General features: G+C 42.0%; 2 long non-coding RNA genes across 3 annotated transcripts; both read left to right on the forward strand.

Moving 5' to 3' along the window:
- The first annotated feature begins 7,389 nt into the window (after window positions 1-7,389).
- On the forward strand, window positions 7,390-8,319 carry LOC145432484 (uncharacterized). Its single transcript, XR_013912784.1, has 3 exons — window positions 7,390-7,477; window positions 7,549-7,882; window positions 8,045-8,319. It is a non-coding gene; the product is annotated as an uncharacterized LOC145432484 (long non-coding RNA).
- A 3,432-nt stretch (window positions 8,320-11,751) lies between these two features.
- LOC145432175 (uncharacterized) lies at window positions 11,752-19,173 on the forward strand. Of its 2 annotated transcripts, XR_013912456.1 has the most exons (3): window positions 11,752-12,140; window positions 12,271-12,366; window positions 17,709-19,173. It is a non-coding gene; the product is annotated as an uncharacterized LOC145432175 (long non-coding RNA). The 2 variants fall into 2 exon arrangements; XR_013912455.1 differs by having other exon boundaries at window positions 11,752-12,366; window positions 17,709-19,080.
- Window positions 19,174-21,593: the final 2,420 nt, after the last annotated feature.

Here is a 21,593-nt window from a genome sequence, read left to right on the forward strand (position 1 = left end):
AAGGGGGGGAAGCGAGGGAGGCAGGAGAGTGGGGAGAGGACTCTGTAGTGAAGGTGAGGGTGAGGGTGGGGGGGGTTGTGGGCTGGTCAAACCTGTTGAAGAAGTTGTTGAGTTCGTTTGCCTTCTCCACAGTCCCCCCCACTGTGCTTTTCTTGGTGTTGTGGCCTGTGATGGTTTTCACACCATTCCAGACCTCCCTCATATTGTTCCTCTCCAACTTCTGCTCCACCTTCCTCCTGTAGGTGTCCTTTGCTTCCCTCAGGCAGCGTTTCACCTCCCGCTGTGCTGCTTTCATCTCCTCCTTCACTTTGCTCCTGAAAGCCTTCTTCTTCATGTTGAGGACAGCTTTGACTTCCTGTGTTACCCACGGTTTGTTATTAGGATAACACCGTACCGTCTTAGCAGGGGCGACTGTGTCCACACAAAAGTTGAGGTAGTCTGTAAGACAGTGTGTCGCCCCCTCTATGTCCTCACCATGTGGGCTCAGGAGCACATCCCAGTCTATGGTGTCATAGCAGTCTCTCAGAGCATCCTCCTTTTCTGGGGTCCATCTCCGGATGGAGCGCGTTGTGACAGGCTGCCTTTGGACGAGGGGTGTGTATTGTGGCTGTAGGTAAACCAGGTTGTGGTCTGACTTCCCTAGTGGGGGGAGGGGGGTGGCTCTGTATGCATCTCTCACATTAGCATACAGTAGGTCAATTGTCCTGTTGCTCCTTGTGGGACAATTCACAAACTGGTGAAAAGCAGCCAGAGTAGAATCCAGTGTGGCATGGTTAAAGTCTCCAGATATAATAATGAAAGCCTCGGGGTTTTGTGTCTGAAGTCTTGCTGTGACTGTGTGTATTTTCTCACAGGCAGCTGTTGCGTCGGCCCTCGGAGGGATGTAAACACACACACAGATCACATGACTGAACTCCCGAGGTAGATAATATGGCCGCAAGCTAACAGCTAGCAGCTCCAGGTCCGGACGGCATACCGAAACTTTAATGGAGACGTGTCCAGGGTTACAGTATCTGTTGTTAACGTAGACAATGAGTCCCCCACCTCTGCTTTTTCCGCTTGCCTGCGTGTCCCTATCGGCTCTCACGGATGTGAAACCGCATAGGTCTACGTTAGCCTGCGGCGTTAGCTCGGTTAGCCACGTCTCCGTGAAGATAAACAAGCTGCACTCACGGTATAGTCTGTGGTTGTTCAGAGCGCACAGTTCGTCAATCTTATTCTGTAACGAGTTCACGTTGCCCATGATCACTGTCGGGATTGATGGTTTGAATCGCCTCCGGTGATCCGCTCTCCTCGCTCCAGCTTTGCAGCCTCTGTAGCGCCTCTTTAGCTCGGCCGGGATGTTGTGTCGCATGCCGGTCTGTCCCTTTGTTCTTAGTGCCAGCAGCTCCGCTCTCGAATAGATGAAGGAGCTGGTTCCAGAAGTTTTGAAAAGTGCATTATCCATCTTGTATCGCTATATCTAAGAGGTATAAGTAGAGGAAGGTGAAAAAAAGTTTGAAAAGCCTAGTCTAAAAAAGTTAAAGTTAACAAAAAAGGTGCGGTGTTGCAGAGCTAATTGGAAAGGCTGCCGTCACTCCAGCGCCATCTTGATGATGTGAGAGGGCAGGTGTGTGTGTTTAGGGCCCGGATGGCTTGGGGATAGAAGCTCCTCTTGAGTCTCTCTCTCCTTGCCCGGATGATGCGGAACCTTCTACCAGATTGCAGAAGTTGGAACAGTTTGTTGCCAGGATGGGACGGGTCCTTCAGTATCTGCACTGCTCTAGTCCGGCATCTTCTGGTGTAGGTGTCCTGAAGCGGGGGGAGAGCAATCCTGCAGCAGCAGCATTCTGCTGTACGGATCACTCTCTGGAGAGCTTTTTGGTCCTTCACACAGCTGTTCCCAAACCACCATGTCATGTTCTGTGTGAGGATGCTCTCCACAGCGCCTGTATAGAAAATCCTGAGGATCTTTGGAGAGACCCTGAACTTCCTCAGTTGTCGTAGGTGATACAGGCGCTGCCTAGCCTTTTTGGTCTGGACCTGAATGTGGGCAGCCCATGTCAGGTCTGAGGAGATGTGGACACCAAGATACTTGAAGGACTGCACCCTCTCCACTGGAGCTCCATTGATGATAATGATAACACTCACTCAATCACAAACAAATCGTTTATTTTAAACAATCTTTTTATAAAGGAATCTCTCAACTTCTTGTGTTTAACTGAAACGTGGCAACAAAACATGGATTATATACATCTGGTGCTCACCAAGAGCACCTTTCTCTTGGCTCTCGGTGAAGGCGGTCGCACTTTTCTCCTCTCCTCCTTCCCCTTATCTTCCCTGCTTAGCCTCTTGTGTCCTTGTCTTGTCTCGTGTGCATTACTTTCCCTGGAACAGTCTCTCACTGTCGTTCTCTAAAACCTAAAGAGAATTATGGATTTGATCAACTGGTCTCTGAATGCTATTGACACCCTCTTCTCAACGAGAAGTCTGGGCTCGGGAGAGCCTGAGTGCCCTGGAGGGACTTTCCCTGCTGGATACACGATGGATGGGTGGCAGACCTGGAGGATCTTGTGCCTGGCGCCAGCTGCTCAGGCCCAAGGCTGGAGCCCACCAAAACAAGTCCCTGATAACGACTGTGTGATGACTATTCTTCCCATCCCATGCAAGGCCACCTGGGTTGGCTGGCAGACTGTTTACTTAGCCTGATAGGGCGAAGGACACTGTCTCAGCTGAACTCTGGACACGCACACACATACACTTACACTGATAAGCACGCACTCATCCCCCTCCCTTTCCAAACGCCTTTGATGCTTGTTTCCTGCGGGGGAAGACGGCGGGTCTGCGTGCCGCGCTGAAATGGTAGCGCTGTATAGGATGACTGCTGTGTTCCTTCGGATTACCCCCCACCCCCCTATCCACCCCTGTGGCTAGTCACGTGCTCTAATGTTGTGATGTGGACATTAATGTGCTCTCTGTGCAGAGGAGTTTTTTTTGTTTCCTGTTCTCATGCTGTCCTCCCATAGGTGCCCAGTGTGAGAAGAGGTCTCTTTTTTTCCTCTTGTATTTTTTCCCATTGTTGTGTAATTTTTCAGTGTTTTCTCTGCAACGCTGCCGATCTCCGACTGTATTCCCATGTGATGTCTTTGTTGTGTGTGTAAGTCGGGGGTCCTATTCCTCTGCGGGGCAACCTGCATATGGCCAATAAAGCAATCAATCAATCAATCAATCAATCAATCAATCAATCAATCAATCAATCAATAAATCAATCAATCTGAAGGAAATTTGTTCGTCTGGCTGCTCCGTCATTGGAACTCCACGTCTTTCGGGACGTGGCGGAGGTCTCGCTGTTGTACACCAGGACAGATTCACATGCAGACTGATGAAATCGGATTCTTTTACTTCATTTGAACTTCAGATGATCAAGGTCGGCTCTTTGCGCACCTTTTATTGTATTTTAATCTACCGACCTCCTGGCCCTGCCGGAGTCTTTTTAACTGAATTTAACGACCTCCTATCATCCATTATTAAATTAGAGAAGGTGGTAATGTTGGGAGATTTTAACCTTCATATTGATGATGCATCCTGTAATATGGCTGCTGACTTCATGACTATCACAGAGTCTTTTAATTTTATGCAGTTTCTGGCCCTACACATGTAAAGGGTCACACATTGGACCTTGTTTTCTCCTTGGGTTTAAATATAAATGACATTCGTGTGGAAAATGTCCATGTGAGTGACCATAGCTGCATATATTTTAACTTGTCGTTTTATTTGGATCCCCCGGGTCCCAAAATAACGATTGAAAGGTGAATCATAAACCTGAACGCCGGCAAAAGGTTCTCTGCCATGTTTGACGCTGAAATGACTTAGAATGATTTGGACTCTCTTGTCTCATCCTTTAATAACCAGTGTAATTCTACTTTAGACATGGTGGCACCTCTGAAAAAAAGTACTGTCCTACGTTTGAAATCTCATCCTTGGTTAAATGAAAACATTCGTAATTTCAGGAGATACTGTCGCAAGCTAGAACGTTTGTGGAAGGCTTCCAAGCTTGAGGTTTATAAGTTACACCTTAAAGAATCTATCCTCTTGCTAAATGACATGTGGAAAAATGCCAGAACAGAGTATTTTTCACACCTCATAGCTTCAAAAAAGAAAGATCCTAAATTCTTGTTTAAAACAATTAAGAGTATTGTTTCTCCTGATGCTCCTTGTGCACCAGTTCACTCAACGTCCGACTGCAATGAGTTTATGAACTATTTCAGAAATAAGGTCATTGCAACCAGGTCTAATATCTCTCCATCTTCTCAATATCAAACTTTTAACTTGCTCTCCTCTGATACTTGGTCGTCTTTTACTCCTGTTACATTAAGATAAGATAAGATAAGATAAGATAACCTTTATTACAAGACATCAGAGGCCTGCTTTGTCATATAAAACACACTTCAAGCCCCCTTGATGTCCTTCCATCTTCATTTTTCACTAGTGTGTTTGATTCAATTGGCCCCTGTATTGTGGAAATGATAAATACTTCTCTTCATACTGGCTCAGTCCCCAGCTTCTTTAAACAAGCTATTGCTGAGCCAGTATTAAAGAAACCCCAGCTGGATCCATCTCTTCCTAACAGTTATAGGCCAATATCCAAATTGCCTTTTCCATCCATCCATCTATCCATCCATTCGCTTCCGCTTATCCTTTTCAGGGTCGCGGGGGGCGCTGGAGCCTATCCCAGCTGTCATAGGGCGAAAGGCGGGGTACACCCTGGACAGGTCGCCAGTCTGTCGCAGGGCTAACACACAGGGACAGACAACCATTCACACTCACATTCACTCGCACATTCACACCTAGTGGTAATTTGGATTATCCAATTAACCTATCCCCACAAGCTGCATGTCTTTGGACGGTGGGAGGAAGCCAGAGTACCCGGAGAGAACCCACGCAAACACGGGGAGAACATGCAAACTCCACACAGAAAGACCCCGGCCTGATGGTGGAATTGAACCCAAATTGCCTTTTATATCGAAAATTTTAGAAAAAGTAGTACTAGAACAACTTAACTATTTCCTGGATAAAAATGCTGTTATGGACACTTTCCAGTCTGGTTTTCGTAAATTGCATTCCACTGAAACGGCCTTACTTAGAGTATACAGTGATATCTTGATGGCAGCAGACTCTGGAGAATACACAGTGCTGGTCCTGCTGGATCTCAGCTCTGCTTTTGACACTGTAGATCACAGTATCATGATAAACAGACTCGAGAACTTGTTTGGGATTACTGGTGTTGTTTTAAAATGGTTTATATCATATCTGTCAGAGAGATCTTTTACTGTTTGCATGAATCATATCACATCAGAATCAACAGTTTTGCCGTGTGGGGTACCTCAGGGATCTGTCCTGGGTCCAATTCTCTTTTTACTTTATGTATTTCCCCTAGGCCAAATTATTAAGCGCTATAAATATATCTCCTATCATCTCTATGCTGACGACATCCAACTATACTGTTCCTTCAAAATGTCTGAGTTTTATAAATTGTCTAATTTAAGTATTTAAGTAAGTAATTTAAGTATTGCCTGACAGAAATCAACAAATGGTTATATGACAATTTTCTCCAACTAAACTCTGATAAAACAGAAACTCTAATTATTGCTCCAGACCACATGGTCCCAGAAATTAGACAGCATATCAGCTTCTTAGACCCTTATGTAAAATCAAGCCTTAGAAATCTCGGTGTCTTATTTGACAGCTCGATGTCGCTCGAGCAGCATTCTAAGCAGCTGGTCCGAAATTGTTTTTATCATTTACGGAATATTTCTAAACTCAGACTAATGTTATCAAAGCTTGAACTTGAGATGATTATTCATGCTTTTATTTCTTCTCGTTTAGACTATTGTAATGGCCTTTTTACTTGTTTTAACAAATCAGCCTTAAATCGTCTTCAGACTGTGCAGAATGCTGCAGCACGTCTCTTAACAGGCACCAAGAGAAGATCGCATATCACTCCAGTCTTGGCCTCTCTTCACTGGTTGCCTGTAAATTTTAGGTTTCATTTTAAAATTTTACTTCTAACCTTTAGGGCCCTGCATGGTCAGGCTCCTCAATATTTATCTGACCTGCTGAAACCACATACATCTTCTCGGGCTTTAAGGTCATTAGATCAGAGACTGCTGGTGGTACCGCGCACTCGTTTTAAAACTCGTGGTGATCGTGCCTTTCAGGCAGTGGCACCACGGTTGTGGAATTCTCTCTCACTGTCTCTTCGCTGCACGGACTCCATTGATTCTTTTAAGAAACAGCTGAAGACATTTTTATTTAGAAAAGCATTTGATTAATTTCTTCTTATGCTGTTTTTATAGTTTTATTGTTTTACATTGTTTTATTTACTGTTATATTGTTTTTATATTCCCATTTTCTGTGTTGTAAAGCACTTTGTGATTTTTATCTGTGAAAAGCGCTATATAAATAAATTTTACTTACTTACTTACTTACTTACTTACTTACTTACTTGTAGTCTCTGTGCTGACCCCTTCTGAAGTCCACCACCAGCTCCTTGGTCTTGCCGACGTTCAGCTGGAGGTGGTTGTCCTGGCACCATGATGCCAGATTCTTCACTTCATCCATGTAGGCCGCCTCATCGTTGTTGGAGATGGCACTGTGTCGTCAGCAAACTTCACAATGGTGTTGGAGCCATGGGTGGCCACACAGTCTGAAGTGTAGAGGGAGTAGAGCAGTGGCGAGAGGACACATCCCTGAGGTGCTCCTGTGTTGATGGTGATGCTGTTGGAGAAGCACCTGCCCACCCTCACCACCTGAGTTCTGCCAGTAAGGAAGTCCAACACCCATGCACACAGACGGCTGTTAAGTCCCAGATCCCTGAGCTTTGTGAACAGTCTGCAGGGCACTATTGTGTTAAACGCTGAACTGTAATCAACAAACAGCATTCGCACATAGTTACCCTGTTTCTTGTCCATGTGGCTGAGAGTGGTGTGTAGGACGTGGGCGATGGCATCCTCTGTGGATCTGTTGGATCTGTAGGCGAACTGCAGCGGATCTGTGGTGTCTGGGATGGAGGAGGAGATGATGTTCTTCAGCAGCCTCTCAAACACCTTCATTACTGCCGAGGTCAGTGCAACTGGCCGGTAATCGTTCAGGGATGAGGGTTTGCTGTTCTTGGGCACAGGGATGATGGTGGATCTTTTGAAGCATGTGGGGACCACAGACTTCGCCAGGGACTCATTGAAGATGTAAGTGAACACACCTGCTAGCTGGTCAGCACAGCAGCGCAGCAGAAGCTCAGGAGGGATGATCAGCAAGAGCCGATTATATGACAGCTACAGGTATGCTCTCGCTTAACCTCAGATTCCCTCCGAATACTGGAATTTGTGTTAATATACTTTTCCGGCCTGTTGTAGCGCAGCAGTCTGTTTAATTCTGCCATTGCGGAGAGAGGTGTTCGTGTTATCTCCACCAATGAGAGTATAGTGCCTCCGGTCCTGGGGTAAGCCGTTAGAACTACTTTTATTAGCATTCATAGCTATAAGAGTTTAAGGTTACATTTATCTGTTTCAGGGTTTCACTGCTGTACTCACCCCTCCATGACAAATTGCCCAACCTAAATTGGAAGAGTGAACTGCCTTCTCAGCTGCTGTTGTGAACTCCTCCTTGGTGGAGTCTGCTGTCTTGTCTTATCTTGTTTTTATTAAGTAGGCTTACCTTGTTTTGGGTTCGCCTGGTGTTCTATTTTACCCTGGACTGTTGCTCGTACCCACGCTTCTGTGATCGGGCTGAAGTGATTCTCTGCCCGAGTGTCGTGCTGGGACTCTAAATCGCCTGGGTGGCCGGTCTCAGCCGGTGGGGAGCCAGACCGGCCTACGCCTGAGAATAATTATTACCAGCACGAGTGGTAGTTTGACCCGTGGGGAATAAGCCTTTCCTGTGTGTGTGTGTGTGTGTGTGTGTGTGATTTCTTTTATTAAAGTGTGTTTTAGTCTTTTTATGATTTGTAGCGAGCCTGACGCTCAGTGTCCTCTTATTCTTTTAACATATTTTTCTGTGTTTATTTCAGTGAAGGAGGACGAGCCAGTGGCCCTGGGACCTCAGGTGGTGGGTCGTTTTCACACTTTCTTTTGTACAGCACTGGGTGGTCTGCAGTGATTCTTTTTGTGTGATTTCCTTTTGGTTCCACGGCTGCTGGTAAGTCCAAGTTCCACGATGGTTTTATTTTTACTGTAGGACACTGTCAATAATGATGCTACATCTTGACCTTTAATATTTTATTTATAAAATATTATTTATAATATTTTATTCATTTCTATAAATAAAACTGTTTTAATATTGGAAGCCAACCTGCCTCAGTGTGCATCCTTGAATCTATGCGGTCTTCTTTTATTCCTTTTATCTATTTTTCTTAAATATATTTCCTGGGGGTGCAATTCCCCTGGGTGGCGTTGTCAATTTATTTTGTTCATAACCCCGCCGACCACTTGGTCACACCTGCTTTATATGAAGAGATCCGTACTGAGGTGTCAAATGCGTTATCTTCGGTGGAGTTTTTTGCGTCCACCATGGACATGTGGTCAAGCCGAACATCAGACCCCTACATGAGCCTCACAATACATTATGTGGACAAAGACTGGGAGCTACAAAACAAGTGCCTCGAAACATGTTTCTTCCCCGAGGACCATACTGGGGAAAATATAGCCAGAGTCTTAAAAGAGTTCCTCAGCTCGTGGAATCTTCAGGAGGAAAAACAAGTGTGTGTGACGACTGACAACGGGGCCAACATTGTGAAAGCCGTCGCACTCAACAACTGGACCAGACTTTCATGCTTCGGACATCGCCTGCACATTGCAATAGGTAAGTTAATTATAACCTCAGATTAAGAACTTATTGTATTAGTTTAAATGATGGTAATAATACTGTTTGTGTTATTAATCTCTGAATGTGGGCAGTTGTACTGCAAGATATATATACATATATATATATATATATATATATATATATATATATATATATATATATATATATATATATATGAGAGAGAGAGAGATATAGATATATTTATATTTTAGAGAGAGAGATGTGTGCGTAAATAATTGTGTGTTATACGACTTAAATGTCACACATTCCACACCGCATTAATATTGCTGTTGAAACTGTGTTTCCTTTTAAACGTATGTCTTTTAGAAAGAAGTGTGAAGGACCCAAGGATCGAATGAGCAGTTGGAGTGGGAAAGAAGATTGTTGCTGCTTTTGGCCATAGCTGGAAGCGCCAGCGAGCTCTACAGGCTGCCCAAAAGGAACTGGGCCTACCAGAACACAAACTCATAACTGAATGTTCCACTCGTTGGGGTTCAAAGCAGAGAATGATCCAACGGCTGCTGGAACAAGAAAAAGCTATAACACAGGTTTTAGCTGCTGATAAAACCACAAGGCACCTCATGTTGACATGGCAAGACATTGAAGTGCTTGACTCGATCAGCACTGCACTGAATCCACTCCTAGAGTTTACAGATGCTTTCTCTGCTGAAGAGTATGTAACCATTTCATGTGTTAAGCCTGTTCTTCAGATGTTTAACAATGACATGTTAAAAGTAAAAGAAGGTGACACTGAGCTGACCAAAGACATAAAAACAGCAATACTTGACTACATGAACAAAAGCTACAAAGACAGTGTCACAGAGAGGCTTGTTAACATGGCTTCTTCTTGATCCACGGTTTCATACAGAATATTTCAGTGAGAGCAAAAGCGAAGCCATCAAAGTTCAAGTCATGAGTGAACTAGAGCATCTTGTCCCACACCAGGGTAGCACAGCCACAGGTTTTTCAGAAACACTTCATACATCTACACTCTAAGAAATGATACATTGATGTTGCTAGCATTATGTAAACGTTTTATGTTAAAATTTATGTCACCAATTGATTTTTAACTCTAAACACAAGGATATTGTTTTGATTTTAATTAATAACACAATATTTCAATACAACAAAATGCAGTACATTAAATCCAACGTAAAAAGTTAATTTAAAATGAACAGCACTTTAATTTGAAGAGGATTGTCCTAACAGGCTCTCCGTACTTCTCAGTTTGCACATGTGCAGTGTGGAAGTTTGAACAACCGCCATTTTCAACCGAAACTTGCATCATGCTCAGAAGCCTGGATAAAATCCATTGCCATTTGAGGATTATTTGGTAAGTACAACCATTTAAGGATGACAAATTTGGTTAATGTGTACTAAATGATAAACATCCAACATTTTCGGGAGTACTTCTGTATGTTTTATTTTAAAACAAATGATGTCTGGTAATTTTTTTTTAGCATTCTAGCTTGTATGCCTCTCACAGGTGTTAGTAGTCAGGCATTTAAAAAAATCGGTGTAATTTCCCAAAATGTTTTACGATTCATGTTAAGCTGCAACTTGCCTACTAAGAACTGCAGCTTTAAAATTACTCCCAACATCTACCGCGCATGCTCCCTGGTGTCAGTAATGACCACCAGGAGCGCCAGCGATCCTATCCGTTTGAAGAATGAAATATATGTATAGTGTATTTTAGAAACATGCATCAAATAAGTTGCTACATTGTTTGAAGGAATTCTACCCCGTATTGATATCTGGTTTAGTGTTAATATCAGTGATTAAAGTGTAAGACATGCATTTATCTTGTGTCATTAAAATGCAGCATTATGTGTAATACAGCTATATGTAATGCATTTAACTCCTTGTATCAGTTCCATTGATTATCAAAGTGACAATTTGTGTGTTCCCCCTTCATTTTAAGTTGGTCAGCTAGTTCTGTCTGTCAGTAGATGCAACAAAAGTGGCTCAGATGTGATTGTGGTTACTGTTATCTTTTATTGTAACTCTTGTTATCGTAATAAATACCAGAAAATATTGTGATAGGATTTTGAATCCATATTGCCGAGTTCTAATCTTCTATTTCATTTTAACATTTTTAGGGGTACAATTAATAATTATATTGTTGAACAGTCTAGAATTGATTAAAGCAAAAGTGAAAGCTTTCATGTATTGTCAAAATTGAAAAGCTTCTAGTTTTGTGTTCATATATTTGTTGATCTGACTCAGAAGAGTCAGTGCCTAACCAATCATTAACCTCACTGAATGTCACTAATGTGAGTTGTCAAACATTGTTTAATTACTCATCGCTAATCACTCATCTGTTAATATTTTTGACTTTGGTTTGGGAAGAGGTGGAAAAGAACCAAAATCTTGTCTCACATTGAGTTCTTATCTCCACCAGAATATCAGCATTGATGTTCGACGGGAATGCGTTCTAAAAACTATGTCTACTTAAATAAAAAGCCAGATGACCTGTTCAAGGAATTCTTGGTAAGTTAGAAAAGGGGAAAGATCAGTTTGTTTGTTTGTTTGTTTTAATTTGGGATAGTAAATTGAAGGTGGGCTCATTTGTTCATATGTATCTATATGCAATTAGCTTTCCCCCCCTTTGTTTTCATTTTAAGGATGTGGATCTTAGTGCAAGAACAGAAACGGAGCAGCTGACTTTAGGAGTCTGTGTTGTCAGACATGAAGGAGCAGACTCTGCAGATACACCTGAGGACATTGGTGTCATCATAGAAGGATACACTGTGCTGAAAGCTCTTAGTGATGTGGCAAAGGGGTGTGCCCTCCTGCTTGGACTAATCTACAGTCTAAATCTGAGGTACCCAAAGCACCTGAAATACATATTTGAATTTCTTCAGAAGGTGCTGATGGAGTTGGATGGGAACAACCTATCCATGAAGGTTGAAGAAAATATAATCTGATCAAACATTATTCAGCTTTAAATATTGTTCAGCTTTAAAGTTACTGTGCAACTGTGTAATAAAAATATGCGCTCACGACTTTGGCCTTGAGAGCGATAAGAAGCGATCGCCTCATTCTGCAGGTGCAAGATATCTGCAAGCGAAGAGACTAGAACACCCAAGGCCGCTTTCCTTTTATGGAGTTGTTTTTCTGCTAATGCAGCACTGTCCTCACAACCCCCTCCTGTAAGTTTTAGAGAATATATACCCATCCTCACAGCAAATATTAGGAATCTCCTGATGTGAGCTGTGTTGAGAGGTTGTCTCTGTCAATAAAAGTTCACTGATTCCCCATCTGCTGCAGGTGTCCGGTTGTCTTCATTCTCCGCCAGCCTGGTTAAGTCAATTCCTCCTTAACATCTAAAAGAACCTATTTAATGAAGGAAGACGGGTTCACTTTGTGTTTAATATTATTCTATTGCTGTTGTTGTTTTTTTTTATATCCTTCAATTGGCGTCACGAACAGGATCCGCTCCAGGCCAAACTGGAACGGGTGGGAGGACATCGGCCGTGGTCTGAGTGAACGGAGTTTGGACAAAAGCTGTGTGCACACAAAAACAAGGTAAGCAGACCTTTTATTTCTGCTATATTGAACATTATAAAAATACTTAGTGTCCAAACTCCTAGTAATTCATAACCAAAATTGTCTGGCTTACTTAAGGCTTGTTGAGAATCAGACAAGTGAATAAGAGATAAGTGAATAAGAAATAAGTGAATAAGTGAATAAAGATAAGAGTGAACTGAGGTCTGACCACGGTTGCAGCCGACGGGTTGCTCTCCGGTGTCGGATAAATACCTCAGTGCAGGTCTGGGACCTTGAAAGGGTTTATTAGTAACGCCTTTCTAAACAAATTAAAAGGTTAAAGGCCTTGAGAATATTTTTTAGTAATATTCTCTAAACTACAGAAGGGTTAGGAAGGCCCAGAGGACTTTATTAGAAAAGATCCTCTAAAACTTAAAAGGAGAAGTACTGGTTGGAGTCCAAAGGAGGGGTCCCTTTGATCAATAGGAGAAAACGGATCTCTTCTTAAAACCCCGATGATTTTAGTGTTTTAAATGTTTTGATGTTCTGTTTGATATTGGACACACATAAATACACGCTGAATGCTTGCTGTGGAACACTGGGCAGGACAGTTTGGTTCTCCGTGTTCACAGATTACACAATTAAAGGAACTAGGTTCCTCTTTTGGTTAAAATAATACACCACACATAGAATTTTTTTACACATTTATTACATACATAAGGAGGGTAATGAGTGACTGCAGGTAATGTATGAAGTGTGAATGAGACGTGTGAACAAGGTGACAACCAACTAGCACCCCTATCAGGAAGCTCTAGGCAAGGTTACCCGCCAGACTCCGGTTTGGTAGAAGCTTGGTAACACCTGAAGGGATATTTCAGTGCTGACTCACCTTTAAAGCAGCGCCCCAGCTGTTAGTGCCTAACATAGGCAGAAACCCAGCTGGCCCAAATTCTCCTTTAAAATCAATAAATAGAACATAAATTACCGGTGTGTGTAAATAAGTTGTATAAATCTGTTAGATCTGAAACTCCTGCTAAAAAACTTCCTCTCTACAACTCTTTTCTCTTCTCTCCCTCTTTCTCTCAGTTGGGATTCTGTGTGTGTATGTGTGCTGGAGAAATAAAAAAAAAGGAAAAGGGTCTCTCTCTGTCTCTGTGAGAGGAAAAAGGTGGGGGCCGAGTGAGCCCGCGGGGCCGAGCGGGTCCGCGGGAGCGAGCGTGTATGCTGTATGAGGAAGAAGGGAGTGAGAGGGAGCGAGTGAAAAGAGTAATCGAGTATTTGGTGATTTTTTTATTATTTCAGAGGCACTGGGTAAGAGTTTTGACTTTAGCTGTGAGAGTTGTGAAAAGAGCAGGTTTTTCTTTTGTTGTAGACTGTGAGTAATCGGTGTTTTTCTGCCTATTGTGCTGCGTGGAAGACACAGAAGTGTAGAAATGTTTGTGGTTTATCTTTGTTTGACGTTTTATATAGAGTTGGTTGATTCAGGGTGATTTCTCCCGTTTAAGGGAGGAGTTGCATTGTGGTTATGTTAAAGCTTTGCTGTAGGGGTATGTGTGTGATTTTGTGCTGGCTTCGCATGTTTAAATGGATGCATAGAAGTTTGTCAGTGAGAAATTGTTATGGTGGGGTTTTAAAGTTAGTAAAGAGTCAAACAACGCCCACTGTTTTAAAAAGGCCCAAAACATCATAAAAGACACCTCACATCCTGGCCACTCCCTGTTCGAACTGTTGCCCTAAGGCAGACGGTACAGGGCAATCAGAGCAAGGACTAATAGACTCAAACACAGCTGTTATCCAACTGCAATAACACATCTGAATACTACAAAAATGTCCACCATGCCACTCTTGTGTTAATCTATGCACGGTCTGAAGCATGACGGTGGGAATACTTAGTATTTTAAGTATTCTATCTATTTTATTGATTGAATTTTATTGTTTTTTTATATTTGATATTACTAGGGATGATGCAATGATCAGGGACCATTCTTAATGTCGTCGGTCTCATGACAATGACAATAAAGTTTTTGATTTTGATTCTGATTCTGAAATACACCCTCCTCAAGAGTTCAATGATTTAGGCAGTTATGTTTATACAAATACTAAATGTATGTTTAGTGTCTTCATACAGGTGTTTTTTCTTAACCTGGAAGCCTGAGTACGGCAGCAGAAGACAGGCCAAGCTTTGGCTAAAATTCACGGCTGGACACCAGAGTTGTCCTCACCCCTCCCGGTAAAACAAAAAAGAGAGAATGTAGTTTGAGGCAGGTTTTTCTCGCTGACCTGCTCTGGGTGCTGTGTCCCTGAATCTCACCAGTGTTAACCTCTGGCGGAAGACATGGAGAAAAGGAAAAGATGTTCCTGGTAAATCACTGAAACAAATAAAACCACACACAACCAGAGAAAGATATGAGAAGGGTGAGGAACAGACACATGTGCGTGTTAGAGAAATGCCTCGTTTGAGAAAAAGTTAAAGTAACCCATATACAGACGCACCCATACATGCAATGAAGAAACAGCTTACATACATGTGCACGTACATGCAAGGTTAAAGTAGCGACACTTAACATACACCTGTTTTTAAATGATATAGTTCATACATTACTGACAATTAAACGCTTTGGGTTGCAGGACAACAACGTAACGTCAAAAGACAAAGACACTGGTCTGAGGATTAAGTGAGGACACGACAAATTTAGTGGTTAAAAGGGTCGACTTGGGACATGTTTTTGTTGATTGTTTAAGACAAATGACTACTGAATGATAGGAAATTCCTTTTTAGGTTTCTAAACAGGATCTTAAGAATTTTAACACGTACCTGTGTTGTCCTGTCAACTTGAGGGGTTATGAGTTGATTATATGGAGAAAAAAAAAAAAAAAAAAAAAAAAAAAAAAAGGGGGAGACGAGATCTCGTTGTTTCTCCCCTCTCGGGATAACACAGCCAACACAGCACAGCCAACACAACATCATTTTCCTGTTCGCCTGTTTTGTTTTGTTTTTGTTTTTTCTGAGAGCCGAAGCTGACCTGGACTCCTACCCTCCCCTCTACCATCGTTGCCCTCTCCGCGACCATCTTTGACCCTTTGACCCCTGAAGGCCACAGCAGCTGGACTCACAACAACAACTTGAGGATGTCAACAGTGCTGCAAAAGAGTGATCTCATGCAGCAGAGACGGAGAGCACTAAACCTAAAGCCCGTTTCACTACACGGGGGAAATTCCCAGGCTGCGTCAGCTGACAGAGCTGTGACGAGACGCGCATTAAGCCCGGAGGAAAAGGGACGGTGAGCAGAAGGATGCTGACCTCTGAGAAGAGCCGAACAGCAGAGCTGCAGAAGGCCGTGGAGCAAAGTAAGGAAGATGCAGGCAGCTGCAACAACGGATGAAAACAGACCCAAAGAGGAGGGGAGGACCCTAGGCCATGCGTCAGGCCGCTGGTTTACCTAAACTACAGAACAGGAAGGTGATGAACACAAACATATACCAACACACGAACACACACTTCTGCATGCGCCTACTTAGAATGAAGGGAAACACACACATGAACACTTATGCACTTGTTGAGGGAGTAAAAACTGATACATACCCATGCACTAAAATCAAAATGTTGATTTAATTTACTAAGAAGTGACACACAATGCTCTAGCTGCTGCAATGAAGAATGCTTTACTGACAAAGGCTCAATGCTGCACACAACAAAGTCAAATACAGAATTTGCTATAATAATAAGCCCAGAGGGCATTTGTGTGGTCTGGGGAGCAGAGTCCGGAGCGGTTTGGTTATGAAAATGATGCCCGTGCGAGATATCTGGGGCTTAAGGCCTCGACTTAATTGTTTACTCTACACTAAAAAGAAAAGAAAACACTCTGAGCAGTGGTGCAGAGTGAAAACGAGGAATTAACAGTGTGAGTTTTATTTCAGAGCGCCACGTCATTGTGATGGAGATTTAATAAAGGAGGAACACACGGACAAAGAAGAAGAGAAGGGGGGGCAGCCCTTGAACGCGATTGCCTGAGGCATTAAAGTTCTGTACTAAATTCTGGTTTCCAGTGTGAGAAAAGTCACGCAGTGCCAGTAGTAGAGCTAGGTTGAGTGATGATTCTAAATTACTGTAAGTAAATCATCGTACACCGTTCAAGTTTCATGATAACGGGGATCTAGACTTTGTTGAACCCTAGGCAATTTGAACAGGTAAAAGTCGAGTGACCAAGTAGCAGTTGAATAAAAGTCATTGAATAAGTGTTGAAATAAACTGGCAGAATTAAGAGAATTAAAACATTTCAAGAGCTCAACTTACTTAATGGTTCAATTTTGTTTCACGAACGCAAAACATATAGGTTTATGAATATGAAAAGGTTGAGGTGGTGTTGATTTGACTCTGTGTAGGTTTAGGTTGGTATTTTTATTGATGGGAAGAATATTCAGTGACAAGTCCTAAGACCCGGGCGTCTGCATTTTGTTTTTGTTATTTTTCATTTTATTTTGTTTTATATTTACTGATTTTTGTTTGTGAATCTTTTCTTTAAGCAGATCTGCACATCGGAAATTACAAGCATTACACGTCGGCGAGAAAATTGTTGTAAGTGAGTTTCTCCGCATTGAAATGGGTTCTGGAGGAAACACTTGTGGGGACAATTAGAAACGAGAGTCCCTGTTTAAAAAAGGATTCAGCGAGGTAATCCAAACTCAAGTTCTTGTTTCTTTTTGAGATGACGTCATTTTGCTGAGTGTGGAAACTAGATGCGACGACAGGTTTCACTATCAGCAAAGAACGGATGAATGGATGAAAGACTGGGAATAAAAACAAACGGACTGACTGGTAAAAGATGACAAGACTTGACCATGACTCAAGGTTAACCACCTCCACCTAGATAGGATAAAAGGGTGGATGAATTTATGTGGGTTTCTTTTACAGGAGTAGAAGGATGACAAAATATTCGAGGATGAGTGAACCTGTAAATGCCATTTTTGTGTCTTGTGTTGCTTACAGAGATAACTGCGCAGCGTTACCATTTACATTTTCTTCCCTACAGGGTTACAGTTTTAATGTTTTTCTATTACAGGATTTCTGGGCGGATGTGTGAAGAAACGGTGTTTATGGGTTAGGAGTTGGGGATGCTATTACACTGTATTTACAGGAAATGTTTTATAGCACCTATGGAATGAGGATGCCTGACTACGGTCAATGTGCTGCTAATGTTTGCTTTGCTTTGGTGAGAGGGGTGCAGTAGAAAACAGACAAGTGACATGAAAACAAGTAATAATAACAAATAACAAATTTGGGGACAGTTTGACCTAGAGCCCACTAACTGGCCATTAGGGGCTCTCTCTCTCTCTCTCTCTCTCTCTCTCTCTCTCTCTCTCTCTCTCTCTCTCTCTCTCAGGTTGTTGCTCTTTAACTCCTAGAACACGCCCTTGGCGAGGTGGGGGGAACTGGACCACCTTTCTGTGCCCCATCATCCTCTATTAGACGACATCCAAGCTAAGTAAACATGTCTTGGCCCTTTCCCCCTGAAATGACAGGCAGGCAAAGATGTTGCGTCTTTGTTTGCTTCCTGGCCCTGGGTCTCATTCCCATTGGCATAATCCTGATCTGTGAAGGGCCCCCGACACTTCTGACACCTTCAAGTTCAAAAGCTTCGCCCCCTTCTGACAGTCCCAATCTGACAAATGTAGCCCCTAGGGTCTTGCCCACCACTTCCTCTCCAGTTTTGCCCACGCCCGATCCATTTAGAAAGAAACGAGACACGGTTACCTCCTCGCCAACGGATGATGAAAACTCTGATCATGAGGGCGACGAACATTATCGTCTTTCTCTTGTTTAAATGCTTCTAGAATGGTTGTTTCTCTGTGGTGTTTTGTATTAGGCTTGTTATTAATTGTTTCCCTCACCCACTTCCTCTTGAAGGATATATCTGGTTGAACTGTGTCTGGTCGGGTTGTGAGGGTTAAGCGATGTTCTCAGGGTCTCCGGACCTAAGCCTGAGCGAATGTGTACTCCCACCACTGGATATAAATTGTTTTTTTTCCACACCCCTTCCTCACGTTTTACCATATTCACTTTTGAATGTCCTTAGCAGTTACCGTTCTGTGTTTATTTTACGATTGATTTATTCTTTCACATTTTCACGTTTATATCTCTCATTATTATAGTATACTCTGTACTCTCCACATTTTTATCATTACTTATGCTTTTTGGTTGCTGAGTTACAGGGACTGTTAATTTTGTGTCTCTACCCTGGTTGCACTAACTCGTTGTATCCGTGTGTGCAGGACAGCTGTTACTGCTTTCATCGGGAACCGAGACTGCTTGCAGCCGACCCCTGGGCAGGGTGGTGCCTGGACTCTTTTCTCCTCATCTGCAATGACAGATAAAGACAAATGATAAGACCCGAGGAGTTTTTCGAGCCAGGCTTCGACACGTCTCTGTGTTCCTTTGAATGTTACTTATTTTTGTGTGTTGACCCATTTAAGATGGGTCAAAAGGGGGATTTGAAGAAAATATAATCTGATCAAACATTATTCAGCTTTAAATATTGTTCAGCTTTAAAGTTACTGTGCAACTGTGTAATAAAAATATGCGCTCACGACTTTGGCCTTGAGAGCGATAAGAAGCGATCGCCTCATTCTGCAGGTGCAAGATATCTGCAAGCGAAGAGACTAGAACACCCAAGGCCGCTTTCCTTTTATGGAGTTGTTTTTCTGCTAATGCAGCACTGTCCTCACAACCCCCTCCTGTAAGTTTTAGAGAATATATACCCATCCTCACAGCAAATATTAGGAATCTCCTGATGTGAGCTGTGTTGAGAGGTTGTCTCTGTCAATAAAAGTTCACTGATTCCCCATCTGCTGCAGGTGTCCGGTTGTCTTCATTCTCCGCCAGCCTGGTTAAGTCAATTCCTCCTTAACATCTAAAAGAACCTATTTAATGAAGGAAGACGGGTTCACTTTGTGTTTAATATTATTCTATTGCTGTTGTTGTTTTTTTTTATATCCTTCAAGGTGCAAGTTCTGAAAAACAAACTGCTTGAGTGAAACAGCCTGCACTGAACTATAGAGGACACTGAACTGGTTACAAGATTCTCAAACCCATCTCCTTGCACTTTATAAACTGTTCAGTTTGAATTCCGCAAGAACTTCTGCAAGGCCTCATACTTTTTGGCATGCTTTGTTCATGTTGAACTTTTACCACCATCCAGCTACATTGAACAAGACTGCTCCTAAGTTTGGACTTCATTTTAAGTTTTGAAAAAAAAAAAAAAAAAAAAAAGGTTTTTTAAATATGGACAAAAATGCCACTAAAATCATTTCTACTTGTTGTTTATAGGACTGTATTGTGAGTTTTCCATTGTACCCGAAGCAAGTTTAAATTAAGTCATGTTAATGTTAAATATGTTGGAATCACAACACTTTCCAGTTTTAATAACTTGATTTTAACATTCTGTATTATGTCTTCCTGAACTTAATATGCACTTGCATATATGTGAAGATATTTTTGTTTAGGAAAAAGGCATTGATCTAGAATTTTGAACAGCTCAAAGTTTGCTTCAGCACATTTTACACCAAGTGTTATTAAAGTTGAGTTAACTGAATAAAATTGTGTTTGATTTATTCAATTTACTTTAAATAGAGTAAGTAATTTACTCCTATAGTTTCAGTAGAGCTCGTTTAGGGTTAGTCAATTTATCAGATGTACTTAAAATTTGTTGTTCAAATTAAATGTGTCATACATTTTAGATTTCACTAACCCAGTTGTGTGGAACCGGTTGACATAACTGGGTGGAGTAAATGCAACATCTTATTTTATAGAGTAAGTAGGGCTTGTTTTGGTTGAGTAGATTTTATTTAGTGTTGTCAATTTAAGTCAACATGTTAGTTAGATCAACACTATGATATTTAGTTAATACAACACCATTCTTGTGATTTGCATTTAATTAGCCAAAGCTTGACAGATGTACTTAAAATTTGTTGTTCAAATTAAGTGTATCATACATTTTATATTTCACTAACCCAGTTATGTGGAACCGGTTGACATAACTGGGTGGAGTAAATGCAACATTTTATTTCTTAGAGTGTACTGGTGACCAAACAAGTCAGGGAGCTGTTAAAAAGCAAAAGAAGAGTCTCGGGAGTTTTTTGAAGGGACCAGTTAGTGGCAAGATGGAGGTAACTGCAGAGAGGTTATCATCTGAACTGAGAAGTTATGTAAATAGTCCACCAGCAGACAGTGAGTGTGATCCTCTTTCGTGGTGGAAAGTTCACACAGTAAACTTTCCCCACATCAGCAGATTAGCTAGGGAATACCTCTGCATTCCAGCAACTAGCTCTGCATCTGAAAGGTTGTTCAGCACAGGTGGAAATGTTGTAACTTGTCAAAGGTCCTCCCTTAAGCCCGCATCTGTGAACATGTTAGTGTTTCTGACAAAGAATCTCAAAACCTAAAATGCAGAAAAACTTCCAGGAGCAGTAGCATAATTTATCTATGTTTTTTGTTTGTTTTGTTTTTACTCAAGAGTTTGTGCAATATTATTATTTGACTTATTGATTTTGCACACTGCACTATTGTTGCAAAGCACCTCTTCTTAAGTTTTGTGGATATACATGATTATGGATAACCATGTATATAACAGGATAACCACTGTTGAATTTTGTGTGGCTGTAATGCACGTTAAAATAAACAGCTGCTTGTTTAAACAAAAACAAATTGATGGGGTTTTTTTCCACTAAAAAAGTTGTAGAGTTGTATTTTGTTTTGCGTCAATTATATCGTCAGTTATATCGTTATCGCAAATTTTCAAATCTATATCGTGATAAATATTTTTTGCCATATCGCCCTGCCCTACTCTGAACATGTCCCAGTCGACGTCGTTGAGTGCGTCCTGTAGCGTAGCTTCTGATTGGGCAGTCCACCGTTTTACCTCCCTCGTGGTCACGTCTTCCCTCCGTATGTTTTGTTTATACTGGGGAATGAGAAAGATGGCGTTGTGGTCAGACTTCCCAAAAGCCGGGTGTGAGATAGCTTTGTAGCCCTGCTTGTATGGCGTGTAGCAGTGATCCAAAATTCAATCCCCTCTCGTTGGACACGAGACATGCTGGTAAAAGTTTGGCATGACTTGTCTGAGGTTCGCTTTATTAAAGTCTCCTGCTACAATGAGGGCTGCGCCCGGGTCCTTGTTTTGAAGCGAGCTCAGCACATCATGTAATTCGGACAAAGCCATACTTGTGTCCGCTTGGGGTAGGATGTAGACCACCGTGGCGATGACCGAGGT

This window comes from Astatotilapia calliptera, chromosome 12, assembly GCF_964374335.1.
Source record: "Astatotilapia calliptera chromosome 12, fAstCal68.1, whole genome shotgun sequence".
Taxonomy (NCBI): domain Eukaryota; kingdom Metazoa; phylum Chordata; class Actinopteri; order Cichliformes; family Cichlidae; genus Astatotilapia; species Astatotilapia calliptera.